Genomic DNA, 10,265 nt, shown 5'->3' with positions numbered 1-10,265 from the left:
GGATACATAACAGATTCTAACCAGCACAGATGCATCTATTTGTTTTCCATCTCAAGAGACAGTTTCACTACCCATTCTTACTAAAATTGTTGGTAAGCCAGGAATAACAGGGAAGATCCTTACCTTGCTATGATTACAAACAGGAACTGACAGCAAAAATCTTATTTTTTTCACTTTTTAAACACTTTTTTTTTTAATCACAGAAGTTGTAGAAAAATCATGCCAAAAATACAGAGCTCCCATGTATCTTGCATTGGCAGTACATTTGTTTACAATTGATGAAAGAATATTATTATTTTCGTCCTATTAACTATATAGTCCATGGTTAAATGAACTTTACTTTAGTATAGATTTAGAATTGCAGAAAACTCATGAAGATAGAACAGAGCTCTGTTTCCCTGACTAGGAGCATCTTATATTAATTAACATGGCACATTTCTCACAATTAATGAACCAATATATGCAGAAATATTACGTAAGGCCCACACTCTTCTGGATTTCCTAGTTCCCCTCCGCCCCGTTTCTGCCCCGGGACCCCATGCGGCCTCTGGTTGTCCATCCCCTCATGCTCCTCCCGGCCGGGCCGTTTCCCAGACCTTCCGGTTTCCGAATGTCTCTGGCGGATCTGTTTTATCGCTCAAATTGTTCCAGTGTTGGCCCCTGGGAGCCCTTTGGGGTGGCTCCTGTCCCTCTGAGCTTCCCCCATCGTTGAGGGTTGTTGGTTTTTACGTGTGTGTGTTTGGTTTCCTGAGCACTTCCTTACTTTCTAGCACTGTAGGAGGCTCCAGGCTCATCTTGCCCATTCTGCCCCAGCCCTAGACTGGCCATCTCTCCCAGGAGCACCATGGAGAATTATTGGAGAATGTGTCACCAACCAAGGCCAGGGCGCTTGGTGTGCTTGAGCTGACAGGCAAGGAAACGTGAGCACACGCTGATCTGTGTCTGCACACATGTCCACAGACATTTCTCTGTGTAGCCACCTGTAGCTGCGTTGAGCTAATCCTGAGTTCCTGATGAAGCCTCCAACTCTAATCCAGTACTGCACGGATGCTTCTGGGTTTTCCCCTGGATCGTCTGTAGCCCCCACTCCCACAGTGGGACACCTGGCTCCCACACCCTCCGTCCATTGCGTGATGGTTCCAGTACCAACGTAACGGGGTTTCAGAGTCCTTAACTTGTACCCTCGTCGGAAACCAATTTATCGAGTGGAGGAGGCACTTACGTGCAGTCCCTTTTGCCTCTGTCTCACAGACCCCACTCATTCCCAAAGCCCCTCAGCCCAGCCCCCTTCCCCACCCACTTCATGGGCTGTTTCACACATTCGTAACGCAGTTAGATCATTTTGTCATGCTCTGTGTTCCATCCTGAGGTGGAATCTAGTAAATAATTTTTAAATTTGCCTACATCAAGGCTCACTCTTTGTGCTGTAAAGTTCTATGGGTTTTGACAAATGCACAGTGTCACGTGTCCACCATGATGAAAACATACAGAGTGGTTTCACCGCCCTAAACAAGTCCCCAGTGCTGTATTCAGTTCCCCTGTCCCTGAACCTCTGGCACCCTCGGATGTGTGTGCCGTCTCTGGAGCGGGGCCTTGTCCAGAAATGAGGCCATGCAACTTGCAGCCTTCTCACCCTGGCTTCTTTCACTCAGCAATATGCATGGAGATTCATCCAGGTCTGGGGATAACTCATTCCTTTTTACCCTTTTATTCCACATGGACATGTTGCGGTTTATTTATCATTCACCTACCGGAGGGCCTCTTGGTTGCTTCCAATCTGGGGCCATCACGAATAAAGCTGCTGTAGACTTTCACATGCAGGTTTCCGCGTGGACACGTTTCCCGCTCTGTTGGCAAGTGCCCGGAGTGGCTGGGTCGTGAGGCCGGGGCCGGGTGAGCCCCTCGCAGTGACCCGGGCCAGGGTCTGGGCAGTGGCAGATTGTTCCAGAATTCTACAGTTCCTGCGGACTCTGTATCTCCACCCTTGCAGGAAAGCCGCTTCTATTTTTATTGTGCTATGAGGTTTATACTCAGGCGGCTGTCCCATTCCATCCATGCTTTCCTGCCGCCCTTGAGATCCCTGCGGGACTTTCCGCCCAGTCTGTTGGGATGAATTGTGTTGTTATTGTCTGATACCAAACTGGAAACTGAGGGGCCCATGGGGTCTATTTCTCATATAATTGGATCATTCCCTAATTATTGTATCAGATTTTTTGCATCCAAGTTCCTACATGAAATGGGCCTATAATTTTCTCTTTTCATTTGTCCTTGTCTGGCTTTGACTCCAAATTACCCCAGCTTCATACAAGGAGTTGGACACACCCCATGGCTTTCACTCGGGAACATTTTGTCCAAGACAAGAATTTCGCCCGTCCCTGAGAGCGGGTGGGACACGCTTGTGCAGCGGCCTGGGGGCAGGTGGAGGGGAGGGCGCCAACAACCGTTTTCTGATGTTTTCCTGCTCTTTCATTTCTTCTTGTCCCCATTTATGTCACTTTATACTTTTCCAGGAATGTACCTATTTCATTTAGGTTTTCGATTTCATTGGTTTCTAAGTGTTCCTAATTCTTTCATTGTTATCACTGTACACGTGTGCAACGCTTTCATAAAGGGAAAAGGTACGGCCCCACGTGAGAAGGCGAGGGCAGGCGGTACCTGAGCAGCCCACAAACTCGAGGCCTCTCTCTGAGGCCCCGGCTCAGCCACGCGGGACACCCGGACTCAGGTCAGGGACGACAGAGCCGCAGCAAGGGGTCCTTTACCCCTCGGCCAAGGAGCCCAAGCCAGGGACAGAAACGAAGGTAAGGTAACAGTCAGCGGCGCAAAGCAGCCATTCGTGCATTCCCATGAGAGTGCGGACACTGCACGGGACTCCTGTGCACCCCAGAGGCCCCAAACCTCATCTCAGAAACGCACTGAGGCAGGACACAGTGCTCCCCGCACGCTCGGCCCCAGCCTCCGGCCGACGGCTGCAGGCCCTGCCCTGGCCCCGTCACTGCGGCCGACCCCCTGCCCCGCGGGAACTCACGTTTCGGTGGGTGTCAGCCATTCGCGCCGCTTGGCATTTGGAGCACCCTCTCTACATGAACAAAAAAACAACTTTCAAACTTACGTGGCAGTTACAAAATAACATAAACCCCATAAGGGAAGTCCAGCATCCCCCTACCTCCCCCATATCGTGCTCCACCAATGTTAATGTTTTGCTGTATTTTCTGTATCTTCTATATGTTCCATCTCTCCATCTCTCTATCTATTTATCAGTTCATTTTCTGAACACTTAAGTGTAGGTTGTGTACACTGTGTTCCTGGAACACTTCATTCCACCATGTATGTTTTCTAAGACCAAGTATATTCCCTTATGTAACCACTTTAAGTGCAGTTGTTGAGTTCAAGCAACTTAACATTGGTATAAAGGTGCACAGAATCCTGCACTATATTTAATTGTCACTGTCTCTCTAGTTGCTTGCTTGCTGTTTTCTTTCTTTCCTTCCTCCCTTCCTTCTTCCTTCCTTCCTTCCTTCTTCCTTTCTCCCTTTCCCTCTCTCTCTCTCTTTCTATCCCTCTCCCTCTCCCCCCCCCCCCTTTTTCTTTCTAGTTGTGGGAACATAGAACTTTCCCGCCCCAGCCCTCCCCAGCACACCCCTCAGTGGCGTTCATCCCACTCACAATATCACGGACCCTCCCTTCCACAGCTGACACCCTCCCACCTCCCCAAACGGAAACCCCCCACCCATCCTGCCCCAATGCTCCACTGCCCTGCCCCCACCCCTGGCAACCTGGACGCTAATTTCTGTCCCAATGAGCTTGAACGTCTCCAGTATTTTCTTTGTAGCTACCAAGGGGCTTAAATTTGACATCCTAAATCTGTAAGTTTTCTTTGCTTTGACACAACTTCATTAAAGAACACACACTATGTTTCTGTACCCCTCTGCCCCCCACCTTTATGTTGTTCTTGTCACAAATTACATGTTTATAACATTGTAAGTCCAAAACCACTGACGTATCATCACATTTTGTGCATTTGCCTTTTAGATACTTTAGGGAGTAAAAAGTGGGGGCTATGAGTGAAAAATACAACAGCACAGTCTTATATATTTACCGTGTCATTGCCCTCCCTGGAGATCTTTGTTTCTTCATGCGGCTTTGATCTATCACCTACTGTCCTTTCCTCTCAACCGGCGGCGCTCTCCTGGGCATCTCCTGCAGGGCCGGCCCAGGTGACGAGGTCCCTCAGCTTCTGTTTATCTGAGACTGTCTTAACCCTCTCTCATTTTTGAAAGACAGTTTTGCCTACTACAGAACACTTGCTTGGCAACTTTTTGCTTTCGGCACTTTAAATATGCCACCCATTGTCTTCTTGCCTCTCTGGTTTCTGATGAGAAATCAGCATTTAATCTAATTGAGGCGCGTTTGTATGTGACATGTTGCTTCTCTCCTGGGGCTTTCAGAATTCTCTTTAGACAATTTGATTATAATATGCCATGGTGTGGAATCCATTTAGGTTTATTCTGTTTGGAGTTTGAGTGTCTTTAATGTGTATGTTCATATCTTTCATTAAATTTGGAGTTTCCAGTTATTTCTTTGACTATTCTCTCTGCCCCTCTCTCTCTTCTCCTTCGGGGACTCCCACAATGCTGGGAGGTCCCCACAGGCTCCTCTGCTCACTCTTCTTCATTCTTTCTTTTTTCTGTTCCTCCGACTACATGAATTCAATTATCTTATATTCAGGTTCTCTGATTCTTTCTTCTGCCAGCTCCCATCTGCCAGCAAACCCTCCAGGGAATTTTTCAGCTCCATTTGTTTCCTTTCCGTAATTTCCATCTCCGTACTAAGATTCTCTGTGTGTTTGTCTGTCATTTTCGTGATCTCCTTCAGCTCTTTGTGGGTATTTAGGACCACTCTGTAAAAGTCTCTGCCTGACGTGTCCCAAGAGGGCCCTCCCAGTGGATGCTTTCTAACGCTTCAAACTTCTCTGTCACCTGCATCTTTGCTTCCTCTGTCTTTGCATGTTTTGTAACCTCTTGCTGAAAACTGGAAACTCTGATGTTGGCTCTGCTTCTCCAAAAAATCCCGACTGACAAGCCAAGGAAAACACCCGGAGCTGCCAAACCTGAAAGGCCGAGGAGGGTCCTACCCAGAGCCCTGGCGGGAGCCTGGCCTGACGACACCCTGATTTCAGACGTCTGGCCCGAGAACGGTGAGACAGTTCACGTGTGTTGTCACAAGCCATCCAGCAGGTGGCAGTTCATTCCAGCAGCCCCAGGTGACCAAGCTGGACCAAAGTTCGAGGACCCAGCCTGGAGGGAGGTGGGCACCTCCAGGAGGTGGCGTGCTCCCGGGATGGGGGCCGAGCAGCTCTCCTGGCCTGGGCTGTCTGCCATGGCTGAAGGGGTGGGATCCACGGGTGCCGCGACCTGTCTCTGAATCCTTCAGGGCATCCAGGGAAAGGGCTGCCACCCCCTGGTTAGGTTCACCCTCGTGGACCTGGGAGGCAGGTGTTTTTCCAACCCTGCCAGAGCTTGTCCTGCTGTTCTGAGTCACCGGGCCCTGGGCAACAGGCCTTAAACCGATGGATGAAGAAATCCACAGCGATCAGTGCCCCTGGAGTCCCCTGGAACCAGAGTTCCTCCCAGCTCAGAGCACTACTGGCTTCGGGAATGGCCCTGTCCTCCTTATCTAGGATGGCGACTAGAGCTCCAGCCATCACCTCTGTGTCCCAAGTAGGAGATTGGAAGAAAGAATAAAAAAGGGCCAAGAGCACAGGCCAGCAGCCATTCCTGCTACACCCCACTTTATAGTTGGGGCTCAGAGAGGTGCTGAGGTGCCCAGAGTCACACAGCTGGTCAGTGAGTGGCAGGCCCCAGCCCAAAGCCCTTCCTGACATTGCTGTGTCCCTCATCACATCTTAGGCCTTCTAGGTGCTTGGCCAGCAGCTGCCAGAGGCCAAAGGCCACAGCTACTGACCGCACTCAGCTTGGAGGCTGCGGGTCAAACCTCAAGTGCTCCCCATGGCCTTGACACACAGCCCTTTGTGTGTGTCTCAACTTCCTACTCTCCAAACACGAATAAGAAAGGTGCCGGCCTCAGAGCATTGCTGTGGTGTGAAGCATGACGATGGCCAGGCCTGGCCCTGGTGGGCTGGGGGCGGGAGCTGCAGCCACTGGGGCCACTTTCTCCCAGCCCCAGCTCTGAGGGAAATGAGGGATCGGCCCACGAGACTAGGGATAAGGATGAGCAGGGAGGGCTCAGGGAGGGCTGGGCCTGGCCAAGCTTGCAAGTACCACCAGGGGCCCCTGTTCCCACCTCCTCATGGCCTCCAGGAGAGGGGCCACTGGGGGAACAGGACAACCAGTGGTCCCACGTGTGGTTGTGTCCTGCTGAGGCCCAGAGTCGGGGGCCAGGAGCTGCCTGCTCCGGTGGAGGCACTGCCAGGGCCATGCCAGCTTCCACTCTGCTTGTCGCCAGGAAAACCAGGGTGTGGATACATCCCAGGCTGTCGGCAGGACACTGAGGCAGGACCCCAAAGCCGCTTCTGATGGGAGATGAGCAGCGGGGCCCTGACTCTGGGTTCAGATGTGACCCCCAGCCCAGCACTCCAGACCAGAGCTCGGTCCTGCTGGCCTGGGCCCCTGCCCTGCTTCTGGGGGCTCCATGTCCAGCCCCCAAAGGGCAAGTGTGGCCGAGGCAGGTGCCAGGGTGGGTCCAGCCCTCTACCCCGCCTCCCCTGGCTCGGGAGAGAAGGGGGGATTATGGGATGCCCACCCTGCTGGGGCCCACCACCACGAGGAGGACAGCGCCCAGACGCCCCCCAGCAGCCTAGGCCCCTGGCTGCTCTTCCTGTTTAGACAGCGCAGTGATGGATCTAATAGGTCAGGCATCCGGGCGTCTGGGTGTGGGGGATGCAATCCCCTGGAGAAGATGCTGGCTGGGAGCTCTGTGATATGCCCGAGGCGGTCAGCCAGGGAGAGACAATGGCACCAGGCTCCGCTGGCCGCCAGAGCCTGGAAACTGGGCAACCTCAGGACCAAGGAGCCGAGCCCCGGCCCGGGAGGTCCCTCACCCGGAGGCTCCCGGCTGGGTCAGGGACGCTCCGAGTGTCCAGTGACGGAAGCAGACCCTGCCCTCCTGCAGGTCCCAGCTCAGGGCTAATCTTCGGGTCCAAACCAGCCCCCGCCCATGGTGGGCAGGGTGGGCTCCCCTGTCCCCCCAGCTTGGGCAGCTCACATCCCTCGACCCACCCAGTGAGTGAGTGGAGACAAGCCTTCTGCCACCTGGCACGGCAGGGCTGACTGGGCACTGGGCTCGCTCAGGGCAGGGCGGCTCCTCCTTGGCACTCATGCCCCGTGGGGGCCACCATTCTGGGTGGGGGGCCGTCCTGTGCACTGCGGGACATCAGGCAGCACCCCGGACCTCCAAACACTAGAGGCCAGTAGCACCCCTGCCCCTTGGTCGTGATGGCCAGATCTGCCCCCAGACACCGCCAGATGCCTAGGGCGGGGGCAGAATTGCTCCCACACTGCTCAGGAGACCCTCCAGCCGGGACGGGCCTGCCATGGTCCGGCCGAGCGACCCAGGCGGCCAGTGGGGCTCTCGGGCCCTTGGAGTGTGGCCAGTGCAGCTGTGGGACTGAATTTGTAATTTTATTAAAATTTCAACAGCCACACGTGGCCGGGGCCACCACCTTGGGCTATGGGGCTCCAGAGGACGGGGGCGCAGACCCTCTCCGCTCCCCTCCTGGTATGGGCTCAGGCTCCCAGGCCTTGGCCCTGCCTCTCAGCAGGGCGGCTCGGGGTGCGCGTGGCCTGGCCCTGCAGGCTGCTTGCGGCCTCCATGCCTGCCTCTGTTGGACCCGGCCCCCGCAGCCCCCGCAGCCCCCGGAGCCCCTGCCTTCCCGCAGTTATCCCCGGGCAGAGGCTGGTTGCTAGCTAGGCCCTGCCACATGGACACTGCCTCTCACTCCTGGGAGACCCTCCAGGCCCCACCCTGGGCCTCCAGACCGGATCCCCCACTCCTCCTACAGATCTCGGGGAAAGTCACTGCCTCCCAGACCTTCCCGGCCCCCACCCCGACCCCGCAGCCCGGTCTAGTCAGCAGAGGTCCACCCGGGCAATGGTCTATTTGTCCGTCCTCGCACACCCCCGCCATGGCAGGGCCAGGTGGGTCTGCGCCACCCTTGGGGGCCTATCCCTGAGCCTAGAGAATGAGGGTGGGCTTCCACAGCAAACAGTCTCCCCAGGGTCTCCCGGGGGCTGGGAGGAGGGAGCTGGGGAGGGAAGAGAGGTGGCTTGGGGAGGACAGCAGCACCCCATCCTGTGGACCCCTGTGGAGACCCCAGAATCCTGCCAACAGCAGCTCACGGCACCCGGGGGACGGGGTCTGCACAGTTCTGCTTGGAAGGCCGAGGTGCCCCTGACCTCACCACCGTTGGGGACAGGCACAGCCACTCAGGCTGCCATGGTGCCATGGCTGCCGGGGAAGTGTCTCCCAGGCTGGGGCTGCTCCGCCACCCGCCGCGGGCCACCCTGGGTCCTGCAGTGTCGGGAAGGAGCCCTGGGTGACCCGTCCGGACACCTGGATGCCAGCTGTGGGTGCTGCCCCAAAGGCTGTCTGCATGTCCTGCTCCCCGGGCGGCAGCTCCAGCCGCGTCGTGGGGTGCAGGGCCGGCAGTGAGCCAGCCTCCCCATGTGCCAGTTTGAATGTATTGTGTCCCCCAAACGCCATTATCTTTGATGTAGTCTTGTGGGGCAGACATTTTGGTGCTGATTAGATTTGCTTGGAATGTGCCCCACCCAGCTGTGGGTGATGAGTCTGATGAGATGTTCCCACGGAGGCGTGGCCCTGCCCATTCAGGGTGGGCCTTGATCAGTGGAGCCATATAAATGAGCTGACTCAAAGAGAAGGAACTCAGTGCAGCTGTGAGTGACATTTTGAAGAGGAGCAAGCTTGCTAGAGAGGAACGTCCTGGGAGAAAACCATTTTGAAACTAGAACTTTGGAGCAGACGCCAGCCAAGTGCCTTCCCAGCTAACAGAGGTTTTCCAGACGCCATTGGCCATCCTCCAGTGAAGGTACCCGATTACTGATGTGTTACCTTGGACACTTTATGGCCTTAAGACTGTGACTGTGTAGCCAAATAAACCCCCTTTTTATAAAAGCCAATCGATCTCTGGTGTTTTGCATTCTGCAGCATTAGCAAACTAGAACACCCCACAAGCAGGGAGAGGCTGCGGCGGGGAGAAGGTGGGTGTGACCCTAGGGTCCCCCAGGGTCCCTGCCCATGGGTCTCTGAGTGGATCCCCCATGCCAGGCTGGATGCTGGTGAGTGGCTGTCTCCAGCAAAGCACTGTAAGCCCTGGAGCTGGAAGGGTGTTTCACAAACAGGACAGTGGACCCAGGTGGGGACACAGTGCTGTGAATCCTGGGCCAGGCCGTGGTGGGTGGCCTCTGTCCAGGCCTCTGAAAACACAAACAAGGCCTTTGGTCCCATGTGGGTTGAATCCACTGACCAATTAAGAGAACAAACAGGGATGGTTGGCAGAGCCCTGGGGCGTGAGGGTGGCCGAGGCCCTGCAGCTTCCTTTTACAGAGGCTCCGAGGCTGCAGAAGTTGCCGTGGCCGGAGCCCGGGCAGCCCCTGGGCAGCAGGACCAGCTACTTGCTGGGAGTGGGCCCCAGACCTCCTTCCGTTCCCAGCTAGCACAGGTGGCCTTCCCTGTTCATCCAACAGAAAAGCCAGGTCTGAACTCTGCAGCACGTTCTTTTTACTGGTTTGGCAACCTTTCCCCTGGGTCCCCTGTAAAACTCAGTGTGCCCCAACACTGATGGCTGCGAGCACTTGGTGTCGGTGTCGGCTGTGCCCCCTGGCTCGGGGCCTCTCCCTGTGATTTAAGCCCCGGGAAAAGAGCCTTCATGACAACTGTTTTCCAGCAGGGCTGGGAGAGCTGGGAGCGCTGAGCAGCGGCCGACCCCTTTGCAAGCCCCGGACCTGCTCCTGGGGTCCAGCTCGGGTTGCGGAACTCCTGCAGGCCTCGCTGTGACCCCCATGTGGGGAGCGCTGTGTGTGCTGGACGCTCAAATGTGCCCGTCAGCCGGCCGCATGATTCCCCACCGGCAGAGGCGGGTCCAGAGCAGCAATGGCGAGCTCCCCGTTCTTGATTCGGGGGCTGCCTGGGGCCTTGGCTGCCGCTCTGGAGGCTGGAGCCGGATCCTGCAAGCTGGCCTTGAACTTCCACACCTTATTCTCTCGGCGAGAACACTCACACCCAAC

This window comes from Choloepus didactylus, chromosome 18 (genome assembly GCF_015220235.1).
Source record: "Choloepus didactylus isolate mChoDid1 chromosome 18, mChoDid1.pri, whole genome shotgun sequence".
NCBI classification, from domain to species: Eukaryota; Metazoa; Chordata; class Mammalia; order Pilosa; family Megalonychidae; genus Choloepus; species Choloepus didactylus.
Note: the sequence above shows the minus strand (reverse complement) of the source record.